Source organism: Channa argus, chromosome 7 (assembly GCF_033026475.1).
Source record: "Channa argus isolate prfri chromosome 7, Channa argus male v1.0, whole genome shotgun sequence".
Classification (NCBI taxonomy): Eukaryota; Metazoa; Chordata; class Actinopteri; order Anabantiformes; family Channidae; genus Channa; species Channa argus.
The window spans coordinates 7,124,259-7,147,834 of NC_090203.1; the positions used below are offsets into that span (position 1 = coordinate 7,124,259).

At 38.8% G+C, this 23,576-nt stretch overlaps 1 protein-coding gene across 2 annotated transcripts in view; it reads left to right on the plus strand.

Annotated features, from left to right (window-relative positions):
• The window catches only part of LOC137130119 (mannosyl-oligosaccharide 1,2-alpha-mannosidase IA), a 166,765-nt gene that overhangs the window by 43,598 nt on the left and 99,591 nt on the right, over nt 1-23,576 (plus strand). The window lies entirely within an intron of this gene.

Below are 23,576 nucleotides of genomic sequence, written 5' to 3' on the forward strand. Positions count from 1 at the left end.
GGAGGAGCGATCTAGCTGTGTCCCCCAATTACTTCATGACTTTTCAAATGTTACTCATTTTGTCACCCACTTACTTACGTTGATCCCATCATGTGAGTTTGTGTGTATGTTTGTTTGCTCGCCAGAAGGAAAGGGTCAAGAAGAAATGGTTGTGCACAGTCAGTGAGCTCAGCAGGTTTTTCGGGAAGCTGTGGACACCTAACAGCTGTTTGGGGAGGAAGTTGCAGACTAAATTTCCCAGGTGTCTCTGTTTCCACACAGCAACCTGTTCTGTCAGCAAGGAGGAGCTACCACTCTCTCTTTATTTGTCTACCTGCAATTATACGTCAATAACTTTGTTTTACTTTCTCCATGTGGTTGTGAAATTATTTTATTTGCAGCCAACCATTTGACCTCACTGCACCAATGTGTGAAATATTTTAATATTTGTTTTTACGGCTGCACAGGCAAAAAAAAAGGATGTCTCTTCAGAGTAAAGCTAGGATCATTTCTCTGCCATGGTTAATAACATACCTTGCTTTTGACTGTGACTTTATTAGTTGCTATTCTCCAAATGCTCCTTTTCAAAGAGACACTTTATCACATGAATAAGTTCTCCACTAATCCCTTCAAAAGGTTCTCTTTTAATCACTCTGCATGTGTTTCCTCCAATGTGAACAGTTTCAAAGAATCCCTCTTCTTTAATGAGTCTCAATATTTTAGGCAGCAACAATGGAGATATTTAGGGGGATCATACCCCCTCTACCTTAGCCCTGCCTCTTCATCTCCCTCGTCAATCTGATAAGACTTATCTTGAAGGCTGCCCCCTCACAAAGAACAGCACAGTCCTTCATTTCACAGCTCTTTTGTTGCCTTAGAGTCTTTTCCTTGAAAAAAGATTTTCATCTTTTGGGAATATGTACCTACAGGGGGTGTAGGGGAATTTGGTACAGTGCAGCTGACCATGGTTGATTAGGAGAAGAGCAATTAGGTGTCATATTTAATGAAGTGAAAGTGATATCAAAGTGTGTTCATGCGTTATCAAAGGGAGATGGTTGGAATCCCTTGTGGATCGTTTCTTTGCTGTCTCAGCAAAGACGACTACGGGAAGTTCACCTGAACAGAATTTACACACTTTGGCATTAAATAATCTAGAGTAACACTTAAGACTGTGCAGTTAAAACGATGGACTGATTACACAATTGGCAATGAGGCTCTCGTTTTGTCTTGTTATAAATCCAGAGGACCCTTTTTCGTTCACCCCCCACATAAAAGTGCAAACTCTTTCTGTCAGCTAGGCTGGAGCATGTTTAGTTCAGTCAAAGGTTCTACACAAAATGGTTTGCCTGCTAGCAAAGCTTGTTAGCATCCTCTGATACAGGCAGCCAAAAGAGTGAACTGAGAAGAATTAAAAGTGACATTCTTTAGGTCAGTGGGTCTTCATACAAATCCTGGTACAAATGTGTGGCTCTGGCTTTACTTTAATTAACATGCCTACAACAAATTAGGCGCTGTGGCGACCCTGAACTCGAAAAGGGAAAAAAAAAACAGTCACGTGAGAGCAAGGGATGAAAAAACCTTATGGTAAAGGTGAGAGGCCGAAGCTAGGGAGTAGACAGAGGTAACTATTTAAGGCTGTTCCTTATTAAGGTGAGGGGAAAAAACATTTTTACAGAAAAACAGACCCCACTTACCCCAGAATCTTCTCCCGAGCCCAAGTAATGGTCTGCATGTTACTGATCATCCAGTCTGTTTTCATGTGTGACCTTTAGGTTGTACAGGTGGTTATGATCTCATGGTGTATAATGCAACGTTTTGCATTACTTGGCACTAGTTTTTGTTGTCTTATTTTTTACATTTGTCAGCAACAAATTTTTTGTCAAGTGAATGTGTATCTTAATTTCCTCTGCTATTAAGAAATTAATTTTAGTTGTTTATAGCATAAGTTTCTTTAAATATGATTTTAAGTGATATTAATTTTCAGTGTTTATCTATTATGTCCAAATACCTAATTTACCACAGCTGTAAAGTGCTGGAAATTCTTTAAAATTGACCTTGATAGTGCTTAAAAAGTGCTTAAATTTGAACTTTTAAAAGATGAATAAACCCTGACTTTTGTGTTTTAGTTGAGTAAGTAATATTTATTTAAAGTTCTGGAAAATCATCTAGTTAAAAGATACATATAAATGTATATTTCCAAAGCAGTTCTAGTAACTAATTCTTAGTAATTAGTAATTGCAGTTATTATTTTTTAAAGTTAATGATCCTGCTAAGTCGTACCTGATTTTGTACTAAATCTACAAAAGTAAAAGAAAAAAGGAAACCAGCAGAGGTTCCTCACTAGAACCACAAAAATATTTCACTCTAACTAAACTGTTTTATTTTCTCTTGCACGATGTACCCTTTGTAACAATGAGCTATTGAAAACATTGACATGCAACATTTTCCATACAAAGAAATGTTACATGGCTGAAGAAATTTTAAATGATTGGGGGTCGTGTCAAAGCAGAGAGACCTCTTCAATGATACATTGTGGATTTTTGGAACCAACTGACAAATAAAGTACATGTAGTCTATTTCAAGAAATAGAGTCACCAGGTGATCATTGTCCACAAAGACAAGAACTTAAGACTTATAACGAGACGGAAAACGTTCTTCTAATCAGCTGTAAGCAGTTGTTGTACTATGTAAAGATTGAAAGAGTAAGTAAGGGGGTGTTTTAGTGTCTCTTTAATGGAAAACAAGACTTGACCCAGCAGGAAATGATGCTCCAGAGTGAGGTCTATATCAGTGGTGTTGCGATTAAGAATCAACAAGCTCCGGTCACTAATGTGGGGCCAAAAGGGGTCATGTGTGTGAGTGTGCTTGCACCTGTACATACACAGTATATCATGCCTGTCACAAAAGCTAATTGGGAAAATATGGATTGATGTGTGTGCTGGTGCATGTGTCATGATGAAAGATAGTAGCTGGAAAGGCTGTGGCCTGCACACAATGGGGTTTGCTGGAGAAGAGGCAGTGCAGTTATCAAGAGACTGACTAGCATCTCTTCCTGGGCCTCCTGAGGTGTAATTACTGAGGTGAAATAGCCACATGAATAGCCAGGTTTGTATAGACCATTAATCCTAGTCTCACCATTTTGTGACAGTGATGGTGATGAGTGGATAATTTCCGCTGTTTCCCAATCTGTTTCAGGTTTCCTTTTCTGACTCCTGTTTTCTTTATTATGGTAGCATGGTCAGTAATTGGTGTGGGTTTATTGTGCAGTAATAATAATGGAGTCCAGTACACCAAGCTTTTCCTTAATTAACTGTGACTTGTTCATGTTATTAACTGTTTAGCAGCTAATGCAACTCCTGTCACATTAGCTGTAAGCTGGCCTGGAGAATACTGATGACTCAGCTAAATGTATACAGTACTGTATAATGCATTTTATTGGGAGTCTAGAGAGATGGAGTGCTCTTCTCACCTCAAATGAACTCTTAGCTTAATTCCCGAGTCACATGCTCCAAGGTGTTTACCGGATTCGTTCATTATCATATCAGAGGATGCCAATGCAAATAAATGTCCAATTAAATGTGTAGTGTAAAATGCTCTTAAATGTTTGGTGTGGTATGGATATTACTTTATACATCCCTCTACATCTGGCATCTAGCACATACTTAGATTATTTGGTGAGTCGTGTAATAACAGGTTTGTTTATTCTTCTGGAAAAGTTTTCATAGCAAGGTCGATGCAATGGCCGTTTTTTCACCGTGCAACTTTTCGTTCACTCTACTTCCCAGATTATTATGGTGCATCTCTATACTGCACAACTCAGGCTCTGTGGCTGTTTATTTGGTTTTTACAGTATGCCCTGTTAGAAAGGGCTATTGTTGAGCAGTATCGGCAGCACAGAGTCCCTGGAGCGCTGAATAAAGGAGATACTGTACTGTACCTTGTGCTCTCATACATAAAGAATTATGGTAGAAGTAACACAAGCACGAGCCAACTGGAGTGTGAAGTCACCGTGTGGATTTGCATTTCATTCAGCGATTCCTTCCCAACATTTCAGTGGGTTTTTTTTTTGAGTCAGCACAGCTTCAGTTTGTTCAGTTATCTACAGTAGTGTTTGTCAGAAGGTCCTTGCCATTTCTTGCCCCTACTATTTGTTTTGTATTTGGCCTTTAGTGCATTGAAATTGTTGTGCGTCTTTCCTCTCGAGGCCGGCTGCATATGTATGAGTGGGAAGCTTATCAGAGAAGATCCCCTGCTTGCATACTGTATCCTGTAGCTCACCCACTATCTCCTTTTATCTGGTTTACAGTATAGTCTGCGCTCCCTTCCCCCACCTCTCTTGGTGTGTGTGTGTGTGTGTGTGTGTGTGTGTGTGTGAGAGAGAGGGAGAGCGAGCAGTATTCAGCCACTAGAGGAGAAAGTGTCACACAGATTACAGCACAAACTGTAACACAAGTAGTACTTTTAAAATATGTGGACATTTTGACATTTTCAGAACTTTCCAGTATATGTAATTTACATAAATAATGTAAATGTGACAGGAACATGCTGCAAACATGCCGTGTCTTCTCATTGCTGCTCGTGACATTATGCAAGTGAGTTTGAACACCACTGTAACTCCATTCTGGTCTATTTCCTGTTATTGCCCATTGTTTCCTCTGCTGGAGTGTACAAGTAGACAGCAGGGGACATTAATGACCTCCTTTAACACCGTGTGGGCAAATTCAGAAATCAAATAAAACCAGCCCTGCATATCATTACACCACATCATACCACACTCGGTTAGATCCCAGAATACCTTAGTACCTCAATTTAAAAAAGTGATTAAAATTCAAATATTTGTATAACTTTACTTACTTAATCAGGCCTTTGTGTTTAAAAATGATCTAAAGCTGATGACATGGTCATAATAAGCAGTTCTATTGGTTATTTCACCTTTTGAAGGGTCTGTAATTGCCCTTACATGTAATATGCTACATCATTTCACATAAACAGTTCAGTAAAATCCCCAAATGCCCGTTACTTTCACTATCTGTTAATCTACTCCCACATCTGATAATCACAATAACCAAAGTCAGATCAGATCATAAAGGATACCATGACTTTACCAACAACCAAATGCCACATATTCAAATCACCATGTCACTCATAAAAGGCAGATCCTTTTTGTGCTATATCTGTATAAGTGACAGAGTTTAACCTCTCACCTTATTCTCTCTTGATAATGAGTCCCTTGATTTCATCAGACTTTCTTCAAAGGAGTCCAGTCCTTGTCAGGAGAGTAAAACCCTCCTGTTCCTCTTGACTTTGAATTAGGTTGGAGGCGCTCTGATAATCAGAGGACAATCTGATTGTGTTGCGGGGCTGATACTAAACCAGCCATCACATTTACATTTACATTACATTACTGCATATTTATTCGTAGAGCACTGTCACGATCACGATTGGGCCTGAGTGGAATGAAAGACTGAGCTTATGAATTTCATTTAGAGATGGATGGAGGAGCAGAATCAATAGGCTTTTCCGGCCTTTCGCTCTGTACAAAGAATGCACCTCGTTGCAAACAAATACAGTGTTAGCAAAGAGATCAAAGTTGAGGAGCATTGATGGGGGGAAAAAAAATACTTTTTAATTTTTTGCCCTTGATTGAGTAATTGACAGATATGTTTACACACTGACATATGTTACATGATGGATCATACTTCATACAGCTGAAGGTACGTTGCTGTACATGTCCAGCTCCTATTGCACTCAGGAATTAAAGGAAACACCCAGGACCTGAAATCTGAGAGGAGGCAGTCATGACTCTATAGCCCCTTTCAGAGTCAGACATCAGACAGACTCCTTCCATTAAACTGAGAGCATGTGAATGTGTGTGATTCATGTCTGCATGAACACTCTGACCACTTTGCCATAACATTTACACTGGACCAAGTAACATTTGCGTGTGATGTCAACATAGCTTCTAAATAATGTTATGTATAGTAGGCCTACCATTCATGTTAATCCTTATCTGCCATACTTTAATAATATAGCTCTGACCTCTTACATTATTTGAACCTGACCCTGAACAGCAGGAAAGAAAAGGTTTGACAAAATTGTGTTGGTGGGTGAAGGGGTTTGAGACTTAAAATCTTTGTTTTGCATTCCTGTCTTTGTTTTACTTCATCAGAAGAACCATGAAGATAAAGCAAATTATACAGAAAACCGATTAAAATTCCACTTTAGTTTAAAAGCAGAAACGTTGATTTGTGGTGTTCTATGTAAATTCAGTGCTTCCCCAAGTGTGTAGCAGGAATGCACTTGTGAGGATCTGCTGCTTTATGATTTGATTACCTAACGTACTTCTAACTTAATGAAAAGGGAATATTTTAATTTCTCTAATTTGTTCTCTCTCATTAGTTCACTGTTTATCTTGCTTTTTAGTTTATGTCCTTTTACTGTACATGTTGCGGGACTTAATCTGGTTCATAATCTGGTTCTTAATCTGATACTTCTACCATAATTCCTGATACCGATCGTAGTGAAAGCTGTCCCCCGCGTACAGGTACTGTACATCTGATACAGAAAGGCGGCTCAACCTTGTTTACATGTCATTAAACCACAGCATTGTCTTGTTTTCAAACAGGATAACATGGATTTTCACACACATCGTATGCAACATAGACGCTCACTGTGCTAATGTCTACAGAAGTTTTTCTGTAACTCATTGTAACTTTTCCCCTTCATTGAAGAATGTTTTTCCCTGCTTGAAACAGCCATTAAAACCACTTGGCATTTTCCACTGCTTGTCATTTTATGTTCTCCCTCCAGGCCATGTAAAGTGGCTTAGGTGACCCCTGTGTGAGAGGGGTCTTTTTCTGCCTTAGCAAACCCTCTCCCTATAGTCTCCTAGCAGCCATAAAGACCCTCAGAAATGCACATATGCTGCTCATATACACATTCTCATCACTCTTTGTGCTATAAGTCATGTTAGTGAGGCTGTGATTGGGAGGCCAGAGCTGTGACCACCTTAAGCAGTAAAGATAAATTGTGTTGTGGATGGAGGCATTTATTTTGTTCCCTTTATGGGACTATAGGGATTGCTGGTTTCTGCCTGGGGGGGGTTTGTTAATCAGCCTCAGGATGAAAATGGAAAAATGTATAAGGGGATTTATGGGTCATGAAATGCCATTACCTTGGCCATGCTGCCACACACAGCACCAGAAGCCTCTGTTTGCTATAGTCTGGCTTAACATGCATGTTGAAGTGCAGTTGCTTGATTACATACATACACAGGGCAAGTACTGAACATGCAAATTAGATTTTTTCCCTCTATTCATACTTTAATATACACTCCTAAGTAGGTATCAATCTTGTTGATTTGTAAGATGTCGTTTTTCTTTAATTAGGTGCTTGAAATAATAAAATGTTTTTGGATATCCAGTTTAGTGTCATAATATTTTTCCTTGCAGTTTCAACTCTGTAATATACACCACAGCCTATTTAATATACCTTTAGTCTATTAAATGTGCCTTTTGACTGACTTTCTCTTCTCTTTAACAGACTGAGGTCCCCAAGGCACAATTTAATTTTGCCTCCTCCACAATTTTCTCTTTTACCTCCCTTAAATTACCTACAGTGCATAGGAAGCGGACAGGTGAGACGCTCTCCCTTCCTGCTGGCTGTATAACTCCTTTCGACTTCTTTATTTTCCTCCTATTAAATGGCTGCTAAATCAAATGCTGTCATCTCAGAGGGCCATCTTTTTATTTTGCAGAGAATTTACAGCACTGGCTCTATCCGTCTGTTTTTATATGCGTGGTTTACGGATTACACACCTGGCACTGTTATAGGGCAGCGTGTTGCAGTGGTGGCACTTTCAAAGTGTTTTTATAAGTGAAAGTTTTATTTTTCCCCCATTTTCTACTACTCCCCCCTTTCAGGTGTCTGTAATTTGATTGGATTGGATTTCTTTTGGTTTACTCAAGCAACTGCTCACGCATTAAGGTAATCAGCACTGTAGTTATAAAGTGGAATTGAGCACACGTGTGTGTGTGTGTGTGTATGTGTTTGGATATGATATATTTTATATGTGAACAGCTCTGTAACTGACTGCTCGCTAATTGAGCTAAAATTATTCAAAACAAATGTGTTGGACTTTAATACTGACACAGAAATATGTGCTAAACGTTTTTCATTATATTTACCTTTGAGGTCTCTGTTGCTTAGTGTTTTTTCTTCATTGTAATACTGTCTCTTGTTACCTGATTCCGTTTTAATACTGGTTTACAAAACCCAGCAATTCTGCTACATTTCTGTTTTTATCCGTTTTATAGGGCTTTCCAGGTGCCCATTCTTCAGGGCAATAGGGACACCGGGAATGTGCCTCGGTGGAGTTTTCTCCACTAAGGAACTAATAAAGGGCAGGTGATGAAGCCAAGGCCATTCTGTTTTCAAGGACCCCTGTGGCTAAACAAAAAAAAAAATCCTTTCACTGAAGCAATTTTCTCAAGCTTCTCTGTTGCCTTTGCAGTCTTGTCTCTAATTTCTCTCTAAAGGCAAAGTGGAAGAGAAGAAAAGGGAAGTGTACATTCTGGATACGCAAATAAAATTTAAAAAGACACACAAAAAGCTCCGAGTGAGCTCCACATTCTATTCTCAAACACTGGTTTTTGTATTGTCTATGCTAGAAGCAAAAAGTAATACGAACTCGTGTCAGAGTAAAGTTTGGATTCATAAAGTGTTCCTGTTCAAAGCAAATGGGACCTCAGCGCTTTTGTTTCTTTTTCCTGCCTCTCTTATTTCCTCTTTTGTCCTGTTTCTATTACTCCTCATCTCTGCACTCTGGTTTCCCTTGATATCCATGCTTTCTCTTGAGTTCAGCCCCTGCTCTGCCTTTCACTCTCTTTCTTCTTTTTGTTTCAGCATTACAAATGGAAAAAAGAATCTAAGATGACTCTGGAAGTTGCTGCTCAGTTTATCTCCTCATAGACGCTTTGGTAAAAATGCCCAAGGGAGGACTAGGACCAGGGGACTAGGATGGGCTCATCCCAGGCCTTTGTCAATATGGTTTTCGCAGGGAGAGATCAATGCACACTTCATCTGCCCTCTCTCCCAGAGAGGGCCTGATGGGAATGTTGATGCTCGTACTTGAGTGGAGGGAGGGGGGGATTAATGGAGCAGCTGCAGCCAGATGTTAAAATAGGCCTGCACTGTCAATATAAATCCTTTTAGATAGTTGGGGAGAAAGTACAAGTTTTACATCGTGACTTTGGCGAGTGTAGTTTAAGATACTTAAACCTAATAAATGATTACAAACAAACAATCGCCCTGGAGCTTTAAAGTTCAATGTATGGTGGTTTTGGTATTTTGTGGTAAACTCATTAATGCAAGTATGTTTGAGGAACAAAACATTAGTAACAATTAATGTGGCATATGGGCATCAAACATAATCATCATAGATACTGAACAATATCAATTATAGTATTATTGTATTAGCAATATAAATAAATATGTAAAATGATTTAAAGAAAAAAGAGCTTTTGCCACAAGTTCCAAATTAAATTTCAAGTTTAGTTCTTTCAGCTCTTCTAACATGAAAGCTTGCACTTTACTTTGTTACGCTAAGCAACCATCTTTTAGCTGTGGTGTTATATTTGCCTAGTAATATGATTTCCAAACTAAGCAATGCAGTTGTATTCTAGCCAGTGTTTGGCAATATGGATATCTCTTTTGAGCGACCACAGTCCTCTAGTCATTTGTACTCTAAAGAAGTATTTCTCAAACTCTCAGGATTTTTTTTTATCTTGCTACCATCTGTCTTATCTGAGGGAAAAACAATGTCTTGCTGTGACAAGCGGCCACATACAGAGAATCAAGAACAGCGTTCTTTTAAATATCCCTCATTTTCCTTCTGTGTGTTGCAGGAAGATGGTGTCATTGTAGTTTCACGAGTTGTTGTTACGATTGCCAGCCAAACTGTTCCGGCACTATAACTGCAATGCAAATCAAAAGTGCATGGTACCAAAAAAAGCAAGTTGAGTTGAGCTGGTACTTGTAACACTAATCGCTACTATGCATACATTTGGAGCATTGGTTCATTTTTGATGCTCTTGACAATGTACAATTAACCAACATTGTCTAATTTGTGTGCATGGTGCATGTTGGAATATTCACGGTATCAGGATATGGACAGAATGAACAGAATGCTGAGGGTAATTGAGGGGTCAGTTGAGGGGTCTACAGCTCATTTTTGTCCCGGGTCGGTGTAGGGAGTTGATCTGAGTTACATAGGAATGAGCCCTAAAACCTGAAAATCCGTTTGCGTTTTTGCACTTCCTGTTACCTCTAAGTCTATGGGTTTTTTGAAGGGCTTTTTTGTCAAATGCTTTGAACAAGGGCTGTAGTCAGGAGGTCAGGAGATTTTCACGTTTTGTTCTCAGATATAAATGCTTCATAAAAGTTCATGAACTTATGTTTTACACTGTATTGCAGTGTAGCTCCCACTTTTTTGGTACAGTAACACTGATGAAAATAAATGATGGTAGCAAGGCATCTTTTAAAATCTAATTCTTTTAAATCAAGAGGTCAGGGGTCAAGTAAATTGGGGAAAAAGTAAGTCTTATGTGCATCAGCAAAAGAGCAGACAGCTTTAAAGCTTTTTAGCTGTATTGGAAAGAATCCTTGCCTCCTGGCTAAAGTTACATATTGATCAGGTCTGGATCAGGCCTAGATTTTCACCTCTAATCGAAGTCTGTTCAGTGAAACCCATCTCTCTGGAATAGAGTGTTTGGTAGGCCTCGATTCAACCATGATGGCCATGATTGATCAAAATGGAGTATGATTGCTATAGGAAGTTAAAAGCTAAAGGAAGGATGTGAGAATCAAGCTAAGAAATCAGGGAGTGTTTGTAGTATTTTAGACGTTTGTTGTTCATTGACACACACACTTCTCCTCATAGTCTGCAGCTAATGCAGATTGCATTTTATTATGCGCGTCACATACATTCACAGCATGAGACAAAGAGACATTGCAGAGTACATATTTATCAGGCTCTTATTTACAGTCTCTTATAAAGTCTGTTAGTTTAGTCAGCTACCTGCAGGTTTCACTGCCTCATTCAGCCTGCATTTTAAAAAATGCGAGCAAAGACACAGACACCTGCCTCGAACCACTGCCGAGCAGATTAATATATGCGCCCTCCTCCTCTCTTCTGTTTGCTTTAATGTTTTTTTCTCACATTTCCAATCAGACTTGGGCTTTCTATTCTTCTTTGTTTTTTTTTTCTCTGTGTCTCCCTTTCTTTAAGTCTTGTGTGTGCTCACACACACTCAATAGTAATGACAAAGAGTATGATCACGGAAAAGGGGAGACAGAAGAAAAGGTAGCAATATGAGTGTGTCTGGGAGTTATCAGCATTTTACAGACACCTGAGTAAAGAAAAATCATTTGAGTCCCAGCTCAACAGTTAGGACTGCATGTGCTTGACAAATGTTAGATTCAACAGTATCTGTTAATGAAAGAACCTTGTTGTACTGAAAAGGATGTCATTGAGTCAGCTCAACTCTCAAGGCTTAAACCACTGAATGGCCGTAAGTGGTTGCAGGTGTACGTTAAGTCTTTTTCTTATAAGTCAGAAATGCTGCCCATCTGTAGTGAGCCATTCACAGAGATGACAGATGGCAACTTTATGTGGACAAATATTACCTGCCAAATGAAAATGTATTTTCCATTTTTCCATACACTGTACCAATTCACTAGCTCATCAGTTAAACCAAAATAGAAGCAGGAGAGTGAAGATGAGCTGAAAATAAGGAGAGGAAGGCAGACACTGGGAGAGGGGAAGGAAAAATGAGTTTGGCCAAGACACAGTAAAAAGAATAAAACAAAGGTAAGCATGGAAAAGGCAAGGGAAAACAGGCAAAAGGACAGACGGTAATAAAAATAGAAAGGATCAAGGGGTGAAACAATAATCTCACACAAACCAGCCAAGATGGACCTCTTCGTTTGAGTTTCTCACTCAGTCCGTGTGGATCTTCTGTAATGGCCATGCTCAGAAAAGCAAGGCATCGCACAGACTTTCTAACTCATTTTCTCCTGCTCCCAGGATGCATTTTAGGGGGTAAAATGGATTGAAACTCGGGCACAGAAAGCTTTTCTGAGACACAGAACTGCTATAACACCATGTTCCTGGGCTTCGACGGATGGAACCCAGGGGAATGACAGCCTCCAGATGTGACAAACACTCTCTAGCTTAGCATGAAGCAGATTTTTGACTGTGGTTCTTCACTGCACACTGATTAGTTGACCTTACTTTAAAAAAACCAAACAAACACACAAAAAAAAGCAAACCAATGGCCTTGGGAAAAAAAAGCAAGTAAACTGGAATAGACAATGTATTTCTACATACAAATGCTAATTAGGTATAGTATACTTACAGTTTAGTATACACATCTAATAAAACAAAATACAGTACTTATTTTGTGCTCGTAACAGTATAGAGTACTCAGAATTATTTAAAACAAAGTAATTTCAAGTTAAGTGTACTGTGTGCTGTCTTTCAAACAACGTACTTAATCAAGTTGGGCCAACTAACGTGACACAACTAACGTGATTACAGCTTTGAATGTCTGAGTTGCAGACACTTTAACAGCAGTCGATTTACTTGGTAAAACTGTACAAACCCATTGCCTTACAAAATCACGCAATGGTAACTTGTGTAACTTTAGTATTTCAAACTTCTTTCATAAATAACTTTCTACTTTTGTAACAGTGAGTTCAGTCATGGACCTGCATTACAAAATGCCTTTACTACCAAGGTTGATAGACCCCACAGCCTCCCACCTCTTCCATCTAAAGACACTTCTTTTGTCAATTAGCATTAATTATCTACTGCTCAGTTCAATCGCATCATAGTAGAAAATGTTTTTCACGCTGTACACAAATGGGAAATGTATTTTACTTGCAGCAATGCACTTTTGAAAAATGTAATCCTCCATCTGGCCTTAGCAAATGCCAGCAGAGGGTTTTCCAAAAGTGGAAAAAGGTCAATAATCAACTCCACTGGGTTTATGAATTGTACCGGGATGCTTTGTTCACATTACCTGTGAATACCTGCCTAAATGTTTTCCTGGCAGACTAAGCACCTTTTTGTGAATTGCTGCCTCCCACTGGTTAAGTAGTGTCATTTCCTCATTTGTTGCTGCTGTACTTGATTGTTTTAAGTTAGCTTCACTCAAAAACAATAAATAAAGGGCCTTTTTAATGCTGCAGATACCTCTAACTTGATGAATACTAGTAAGAAGTTTATATTATTGATAACAGAGGAAAGTAACAAAAGGTACGATTGCTACTGATTTTACAGTGTTGTATGGAAATGCGTCTAATAATTCAAATCACCTTTAGTGATGGTTCCATGCAGACTTTTCATATTCAACATCTTTTTTGACGGATAGTGTCACCGTAGGTTGTTCATCTGCATCCAGTTCAAGTGTTCTGCTCATTAGATGTGGAGTGCTTCTTTGTCACAGTGAGACAACTCTATGACTACAACCCCACCGGGAATAAGTAGGTGTAAGTAACAGAGTGGGAGAATTCCATGCTTATGATTAAGCACATTTTTGGTGGCTTCATTATCTTACAGTGGCTCAAACCTGAAACAAAGAACATTTCGTTTGATGTAAAGGCAGTAGGTCACCAAGAAGATGGTTATCAGGAGGTAAAAACTCAAAAGGAGGCTGAAATTTTGTGAGATGCACTTCAATGCATAGAAAATTTTGTTTTATTACTAAGTAGTACTTCTATAAGACTATGTGTTTAAATCTACATGTAGAGTAGTTTGTTAGCACTGTTAGTACTAGTCGAACATTTAGGATTGCATACCATGTAATCGTAATTTTGTTGGGCGGTCGACTCCTGGCCCAGCAGACCCTTTGTTGCAATTTCATTCCCCTACAGTATTTTTGACCTGATTTCCTGTCACTCTGCATTTTTCAGTGTCCAATAAAAGCCAATAAAACATAGAAGAATAAAAATAAATCAAGCATGTCACCTCATTTTTAGACCACTTTGTTAAGAATTTGCCTCCTTTCCAACTGAAATGCCTGACCGAGGGGATAATGCATAGAATTGCAAGTGGTTACCAATAGACATCCCTCCATGACAGAGGAAAGGAATAATCGAGATGGAATTGCCTGTTTCATTTTCAACACAGAAATTTCTTTTTCTGCTTTAATAGAGTAAAAATTATATTTGATGTCTTTTTTTAACTTTTCTCTTTGAACCTTTTAATCATTTGCACTGTTTCCACACTCTCATCTCTTGTACATAATATTTTCATTTTGGCTATGGCTTTTGATGGTTACTTCTTTTATTCACGGTGCTTACATTTCTGATATAATTGTAATTTCACAGTCCAATGTGCTAAATCAGTTTGTGTCTGTAACTGGAAGAAATAACCCTCACACCCTCTCGACTCGTGTTTAGCTTCACCTCACAGGAATGTGTGGTTGCTTAAACTTTTTGTGCTTGGTACAAGAGCATTTGGTAATAGAGCTCCACCCATCCACCCGTGGTTATAGGGGCAATTTAAGCTCTCCGTGCCCTGAATTTAGACTTTGCAGACACCACTGGTGATGAAATATCAGTCCTAAAGGAGACCCATGTTATCTAGTTTCTGTCATGTCCCGCCTTCCTATGGATTGTGATCTTTATAGAAGCATGTCCCTTTAAACCACCACTAATCACTATTCAAACATTTCGATTTGACTGGACTTTATGGATTTTATATCCGTCTTCACTTCCACTCCCATGTCTGGGTTGAGGTGTAGAGCTTTCTGCTCATCATGTCTCTGAAATAAAGCCCTCTGTATACTTTAATGCTGTTTACTCACCTTCCGTGTGCAAACAGAACTTTATCAAGAGATGACCAGAGCATGTCACTCCACTCAGAAATTGGGCAGCATTGGAAACGTGTTCCCCCACAACCTTTGTCACCCCATCTCTCAATACCATCCCAGAGTCCTCTTTGACTTCTGCAGCTGTGTAATAGCTGTTATCTGAGGGGCCAGGAGGTGATATGATTGGTGTTTTTGAAGGTGTGGGTTTCACTGTAAGGAAGATAGACTAATCTTGGGGCTTCAAAGCTGTGTTTATGATAGACTGCAGGGTCACCTTTAGCTGCTGTAATCGCTGTTTTTATTTCAAAGTTGTGGTTAAATTGTTTTCCAGCTGAACTTCTTTTTGCCTCTAGTTACTAGAACCCAATGCTGTGAAGCATCAGGGAACAGACGAGCTCACATATGATTGCTAATCCATTTGAAGTGGATCGATACCTTGAAGCATAAGTGTTTCTGTCACTCCAATAACATTCGTTTGCAGTTTTAGAGTGCCTCAGATAAATGTCTTCGTGAGCTCTCAGCCATTTCTGCCGAGCGGATCACCTTATTTTTCAGATACTATAATGTTGGATGTGATCAATCTTTCTCTTTCACTGCTCCAGGTTTGTGTTTAAAAAATGAAACTGCAGACCTAAGGGATCTATAATGCTGGCTTTACACAGAGCTTTAATGCTTTTACATCAAGCTGGCAATGTAGTTTGTTGTGCCATGCTAAAAATACATACAGTACAATCAAAACAATGTGTCAGAGATGTAGCTCAGAAATGGGTGTTGACATTTAAGATTTTGTGACTGGAAATACAAAAACTGAAGCTATTATTTTCTCATGTAGGTTTTTAAACTTTTCTATAGCTGCTGCAAATTGATTGGATCACTGCTCTTTTTGACTTCAGAAAACATTACTTGCATTACCTTCTCTACATGGCTTAAAAATTGTATTTCCCTTTTTTCCTAAAGTATATTAATTTAAAAATGAAATAAAATGTTCATATCACTCAAAACGTAATAATGATTATAGCCAGCTACACAAGTAGTCTTACATTATGTTAACCTTGTGGTGACCTGTTCCATTTGACACAAAGGTCATGACTCCAGGTGCCTACTTTTCTGTAGGTGCCCATAATGTAAAAGATCTTGGATTTCTATTTCTTAAAAAAAACAGACTAAGAAAAGATACCTGCACTTTGACTGTTTCTTGACAAGAGGTTAGATAAAGAGACGAAGCCATGGGAAAGACATAATTAATGTGCAGATTTTTTTTTTTCTTTCTTTTTTTGCTCTGTCCCTAGTACTAACAGTAGCTAATATAAAAGAAACATTAGTAGTTATAATCACATCATGTACGCACATGAATAATTGGGTATCGTCTATGTACTAAGTCCAAACCAGAGATCCAAGAATTGAAACTTTGTCCTATTTGAGCTTACACTAGCTAACCATTGTTGAGTAATATTGAGCTCATGTTTGCTGTTTCATGGTGAAGGGAATCAAGTACTCAAACATCATGAGCCTACAAACACAACAAGCATGGTGAAAAGCTGAGCCAAGAGACATGATGGCAATCCAAAGTGTTGACAAAGAGAGATTTATGCGAATGATACTGTAAAATATGGACCACAGATGTACAGTGATCAGGGGTCACCAACGTTTTTGAAACTTGAGAGCTACTTCTTGAGTACCGATTAATGCGAAGGGTTACCAGTTTGATACACACTTTTGAAATGAAAAATTGGCTCAATTTACCTTTATGTTATTATTAATAATTAATTAAATTAATGATATTCATCTATTTGAAGACACTGATCACGTTAATGATTTCTCACAATAACTATCAAATGTGATTTTAAAAAAAATAGCAAGAAAAAATTTAGATGCAGCTCATTGGTAAGTATAATAGTATATTTATTGAGCCTATATATTATTTGTAGCCTATTTTTTATAGTAGTTATTGGGCCTATAACTACTAAATAATATAAACTAAGTTTAAAAACAAGTCTAAACTACTTGTCAAAACTGCATTATTTGTAAGTAATTGGAATTGGAATTAATTGTAAGTAAATCAAAAAGTTAATGTAATCAGTTAATACGTTATTACCAGTTTAAATATCATTATTAACTCCATTTACAACGCTCTGAGTGGTTGTCTGTTTTTTGACTTGATGGAAATGACACAACCGCATGCTTAATTAAATCACAGAACAAAATTAGAATACGGGTTGTGTTTAATGAATAATCACTGGTCTTTAGTGTACATGGCAAGCTCATATCTCCTAATACAGACCTGTATTAGTTCTCTGATTATGGCCTTAATCTGTTAATAAAATAAAAAAATTAAAAAAAATTCACTGCATGATGATGTGTTTCTGTAGACGTCACTGCATTTTGCTTGAAAATTCCAATGAGACCTAGTGAGATGTTAATCCGCTCAGACGCCTAATCGTAAGGGAGTGGAGGGGTTTATTGTCTAAGTATTTAAATAGCCTCTTTTCTGAGTTTGGATGTCAAAAAGGAGCTGTCAAACAGTTCCAGCAAGGTGACTGATGTCTCCCCACCAGCTCAGAGGCAAAGAAACAGAATATAGCCTTACTCATTGTGCGTTCATATTTCAGAAAAGAAATCATTCTCCTCTGTTAATTGCAGGTGTCTGAAAGTGAGAATAACTATAGGAACTGATTTTCTTCTGTACATTTCGCATCTGCAGCTAAAACGTTAGAATTCAGGAGTTCTGTTTTTTTTCCGTTCCTGCTAATAAAAGGCAGAGCTCTGCTGGTTTTAAAAATGAAGGACATGAAAGCATTTCTAGTAGCTGGTTGTTTCTTGTCACAAACAAGCAGCAGACATTTTTGTTGAGGAAAATAATGCATTGCAACAATAAATGATCTAATTTCCCATTAGTTTTATCTTTCCAGCCGTACCAATCAAATTAAGCAACAACACAAACTTTTCGTATGCAAATTGAGTCTTATCAACAGAAATGTAATAAACAAATTGGTTTCATTTCCATTTTCTGTGGCAATGCCATTTGAGGAGAACACAAGCCAGACTAATTCACCACTGACCACATTCAGTATCCAAATGATTTTTCACGCCCAGAGAAGTCACAAATTTAAGATGAAAGCAGTGGTGAGGCTGATGCATTCATGACATCTCTAAATTGAAAGGCTTGACTCAGTGTTTGAAGGATCACGAAGGTGTTTCAAAACTACTGTACCAGACTATGTAGAGGGGAATCAGTAAAATTTGGCTCTTCTAGGGTGATAAGCTATTAGTGAAAGTGAACAATCCTCCGAGTTTTCACTCATGACTTGTTATCTGGGCTTTATTGTTTTTGCATGACACCACTGCCACCAGCCAGTCTGAACAGTCACAATTAGAAGTATAATGTATGGTGCTAAGCTTTCATTCTGTTTTTAATGAATGTAAAAATTATGTTTTTATTTATCACCGTCATGGTTTAAATGTACAAATACATCACACACAGTTAATCTGCTGATTGTGTTTGTTTTTTTTCCACTTCATTAAATGTTAAAAATGTTGGTTTTGGCTAGAATTAGACTCACATGGGCATCTGACAGTGTTGCTCAGTTAGTTACAAATGCTGCGAAACGGTGAGGATGGTCAGGCCTGATCATGTTGCTCTCTTTTTGGAGTGGTACAGACTGAACCAGCCAGCTGACTGAGGGGTTTTTCTGACCTACTGTAATGTCCCAGTGCTGCAGACTTGCAAAATGTCATGTTGGTCAACCCACCACAGGAAAACATACAGTAATGCCTGACACTCTTTGCCAGTGCCAATTATTATGAGTAGATGGTGTGAGTTGTGTTTGCTCACAGAACTTGATTTCACCTCAAACTAACCAAATGTGTGCCAGACAGTGAGCTGAGTAAAATGACAAAACACACAGTTGCCATTTGCTCAATGTGATGGCTGAATGTTTTTTTTCCTATCAGGGTGCCGACTTGAGGTGAAATTAATCTGAAAGTAACATCAGATAGGTGATTCTGTTTTTACACAGAGTCGCCAAGTCTCACTGCATCAGAAATGAGCGTATTTTGTACAAATCTGGTGCTTCTCATTTTACCTTGATAAATCTATTAATGGCGCTCTCTTTTTCTCTCCCCGGTGTATTTGAGCTAACCTGATCTACTTCTCTTTGTCTCAAAATAACTTGTGGTAACTGTCTTCCTCTAGCTTCTAAAGCTGGTGAAAAACACCTACTGTGGAAATGTTTGAATTCTCCGGCTGGGGGGACATTATGGATTTATTTGTAAGAATCATGGTGGCCTCACTTTTACGATCCTTAGAAGACCCTGTATGGTTCACTGTGAGGAACGCCCACTCAAATGAGCTGTTTCTCATGTGCTCCCTTCACTACCTTTTGCCTTTGTCAGTCTATCATCTGCCTCTTTGCACTGATTTTACAAAAAATCTGCAATGCTTTACATTTACTTTCACTTATGGTTTCAGCTCAGATCTATGATTTTGACAGTGATAATATTTTAAACTCTATCACAGCCCATTTCCACACAATTAAGCTCTCTGCGAGTTCTTCTTGTGCCATTGCTGAGGTCCTTTTGTGTCTCATGCATCGGTGTGTACTGAGTGATTTCACTGGGTCTCCATTGCCAATGAATGTCAGGTGTTGCTGCCCCAGGGATTTGTTATTAGAAAAATATTGATTAGAGACACTTTATGTAAGTGTGGAAATTTTGATGGAACCACTGGGACAGCAGCTCAGGTATATTACAATTTATAACAACTCCCAGCTTCTCTGCTCTAAACAGCTCACATTTTCCAAAATGAAATGTTTTATGTGCCCAAAGATGGACATGTTTACGAGCGTGTTTGATTTGACTACAGTTTGCTTTGTACAGCAGTCGGGCCCTCCAGGAATTCGCAATGTTGCGATTGCAATTATTAATTTGACCAATCATGCAAGACCTAGCAATTAAAAACATCCTAAAAACATTGCAACATGCATCGCAATTTTTATTTAATTTTTTTTTTAAATGTGCTGGGAAAGGCATTTTAAACTGCAACGATCCAAAATAAAGGTCCCTGAAATCCTGGAGGGACTCAGCAATTGTGCCGAGTTGCTTATCAGACTTCTGCCTCATCTATTTCATGGGAGTTTGCATTGTGTTGCTAAATTGACTTCCTAAACTGTGGTGACTTGCAAACGTCAGAAACAACATGTTTTTAGCAACATGTTTATAATTTGACATATTGGTCTTTTCTTGCTCTTAGGTTGTGTAGGTGTTTTATGCACATGCTTGTTCCCCAGCTGTCATGCTTATGACCACTGGAGGGGACAAATGCTGCACATTGTATCGCTTTTGCCCCCTTTGGCTGGTAAAGCAGTCACAGAATCGCCACATTACTGACCAGTCTCCACACCGTTCTGTCTAAGGCAAATTCCTTGAATGTGCATTATGATTCTGACTTTAACTTTGTCAGTTTAATGCTATAGTTTTTCACAACTCTATCATCATATTTCTGTCTCTCTCTCTCTCCATGTTACCCATCATTGGGCTCTACTGGGGCAATTTAGGCACGCTAATACTGCCGGTCTACCTCCCCAACAATTCAAGACCTAAGTACAGACATTTTAATAGGCTCCTTGTGGCGATTCTCTCTCTCTTGGCATGAATCTTTCATGGCTCTTTGGAACTTAAAGCCCACCAATGGGAGACACTCAGGAGACAATTTGGCACAGGCCACATATTTCTCCTAATGATCTGTTCTGGAAGCAGTGGTGAGGACACCTGCCAGAGAGAGAGGGAGGGAGGGGGGGATACAGGCAAATGCACATGTGCACTTTTTGCACTTTTTGTACAAACACTTGGTATGATTTGCATTGTGAAAACCAATACTGATGGAATTTTAAAGACTTAAAACTTACACTAAATATTTTACATGTAATTAAATAATATATTAAATGTCTGCTAGTAGTTGGCTTGAACATTTGAGAAACTCACATGGGATTAACACGAAGGAACCTAATTCTCTTGGTATTATTTCCTGAAAAATATCTGCAGCTTACAGCTCAAGTTAAGCTGTCTGCATCAGTGTTGTGCTGCTGATATCAGGACATATTCTAATCAGATTTCTGTTGTGATTTGTATTTATTCATGTAGCTTTTCTGAATTATCTTTATTTTAAGATAATAGACATAGATAAACCCTTGTTGCAGCTTTTTACAGCATACTTCACGAGTAAATCCAGATTTATTTAGTAGGTATGATCAGGTGGTGATGATGCTGGTCCCAGATGTCTGTTAATTCCATGCATGAATGATCTGCAGCTCAGCACTTCCTGATTGTCCAACTTTGGCTCTTGTTGTGGGACATCGCCACAGTGTTGTGCTGACTCAGCATGAGACCTGACTGGCCTTCAGAGACCTACAAACCTCAGTTACTGCTCACCATAAATGTGGTTTTAATGAGCAGGAAATGGCTGTGGTCCTGATCAGGTCTAATCCTGAATGCTGGAGGAAGTGTTTGCGGCGGAAAGGGTTGTGTGTGTTAAGGTGGGATGTTCGTGGGGAAACACTGGGGAAAAGCTGATTGTGTTGTTTTTTATTTTTTATTTTTTTCCTGCTAAAGGTCCCCTCAGTTTCAGGTGATGACACAGCATCTCATTAATGCAGCAATGTCTTGGGGCTGCCATGCCACGGTGCTAGGGTGATTTATTATCCATGATCCACCCAAAGCCGTCTCAGTTTAAAGGGATGGCTTGCTCGTGCAACCAAATATAACAACTGCATTACAATATGTGCAAGGTGGGAAAGTGTCAAGAGCGCTTTGGGGCATGCTTTTATGTATATTTATGAGACCATTGTTCATGTGGTGTCAAATGAGCCATGTAGTTTTGGCAAAGAAAGCGATACTGTGGTCACCACAGTTTATAGAGTTTTGTCAGTGTTTTTCAAAGAGAGACTGCACTCTGTGGATTTATGATTTGACAAAATTAAAAGTTGAAGTGATCAGCTAGTTTTTCCAAAAGTCCAGTATTTGTTCTTTCACGGGCGTGTTGAAGCTGAGGCTCATTTTTATACCAATATGTGAACAGATTTGACACTAGTTGTCTTCTCCCCTGCCAAGTGTCTGTCTAATTTGGATGCCTCAGCCACTAAAAACTAATAATCACCCAGTCGTCTCAGGTTTAAACCACCTGAGCAGCAGATTGACATTAAAATTAAACCAGTTTGACTTGATAGATGCCATCTGGCTACATTCATCCTCAGATGATGCAGAGTGACAGTTGTCATATTGGACTGTATTAGGAATAAGTGAACTACTTTCTTAACAGATGCCTTCTCATGTTGGAGTTCAGACAACTCTAGTCAAATCCCATTATGATCCTCTCTTCATTGTTGCTTTCTCCGGATGTGTGCATTAGAATTTAATCAGAAATCTAACAGGATATTTTAGTGTTTGCTATCAAGACCTAACATATTTACATACAGGAGGTGTATTTGGGTTTTATCCACAGCTGACATGTTGGTCATGAGATTGAAAGTAGGACTCTTCAGTTTTTGCACCACATACTGTTTGATGGATGCTCAAACCCAAAGTGCCATACACAGTAGCATTTTCAGCATGGACGGTCCCAGTGGGAGTGATACTCACTGCACTGACACATGGGCTTTGCGCTGAATTTTTTTAATGCCCTAAACTGCAAGAAACCAGGGATTCTGATATATTCCTTAAAGGCTACCATTCTCTCTAACAAACATCACTAAAGGTTGTTGCTTTATACCAAAACGTGTCTTAAGCTATCTGCAAATAGGACTCTGTAGGGTCTGCATGCTTCGTTCGGTGGCGGAAAGCTGCAGCTCAGTTCTTGTTATCAGCTGCAGCTATAGTTAAGGTGCAGGGTTCTAGAATGTTCAGAATGTGAGCTCTCTGATTATGGTTCTCGGTTAGCGCATAAGTAACCAGTCTCTTCCAATTTTATCTCCACAGCCGCATCTCTCTTCCGTAAAACATTTTCATTCATGATGTCAGAAATACAGTCTGCTGTGAAATCCTTAAAGAAACCCACACAGCAGGAAAACATGGTGTTAATTAATTAACCATCCAGAGTTGGCAACAAATTATTCAGACCACAGATATAATATTTGCAGATCAACCTCTGCTGGACGGCATGTAGGTCTGAGAGTCCAAACGCAGCTGCCAGTACCGTGTTCACGATGAGACAGTGAAGTAATACTCACTCTTGGTGCAGTCCACTTCATCCCACACTGTCAGCTAATTAGCCGTAACCACAGTGAATTTGAATTCTCCAAGCAGCTCTACCACAACTACAAACTTTATTAAATTCATTCATTTCATGTTCATTCTTTCTGTAAAAGATAATAGCTGTTAGGCAAGTTATTCACACTTTTTGCCAGATTCATTAAAGCTGTGCAGGGTAGTTTTCACTAGAAACAAAAGATTGTCACCCAGAGTGACTGTTGAAGGAAAGAAAGTGTTATGTCTTCCCAGGGAATAGTTTTTGTGTAAGACCAAAAGTTTGGGCAGCTCATGCATAGCACAAACTGTTATGTACAGCATGTTATGAGAGGAAAATACAGAGTTATATTCTTTTCGAACAGCCCCATCGAAAAATGTGCTGTGCTGATGGTTATGGCAGTAATTTGCTTTTGTTTGCTCTTGCTATTGATTGCCATCGGTCAGACTATTAAATATTAGCACCAACCTACCATTCAGAAGACT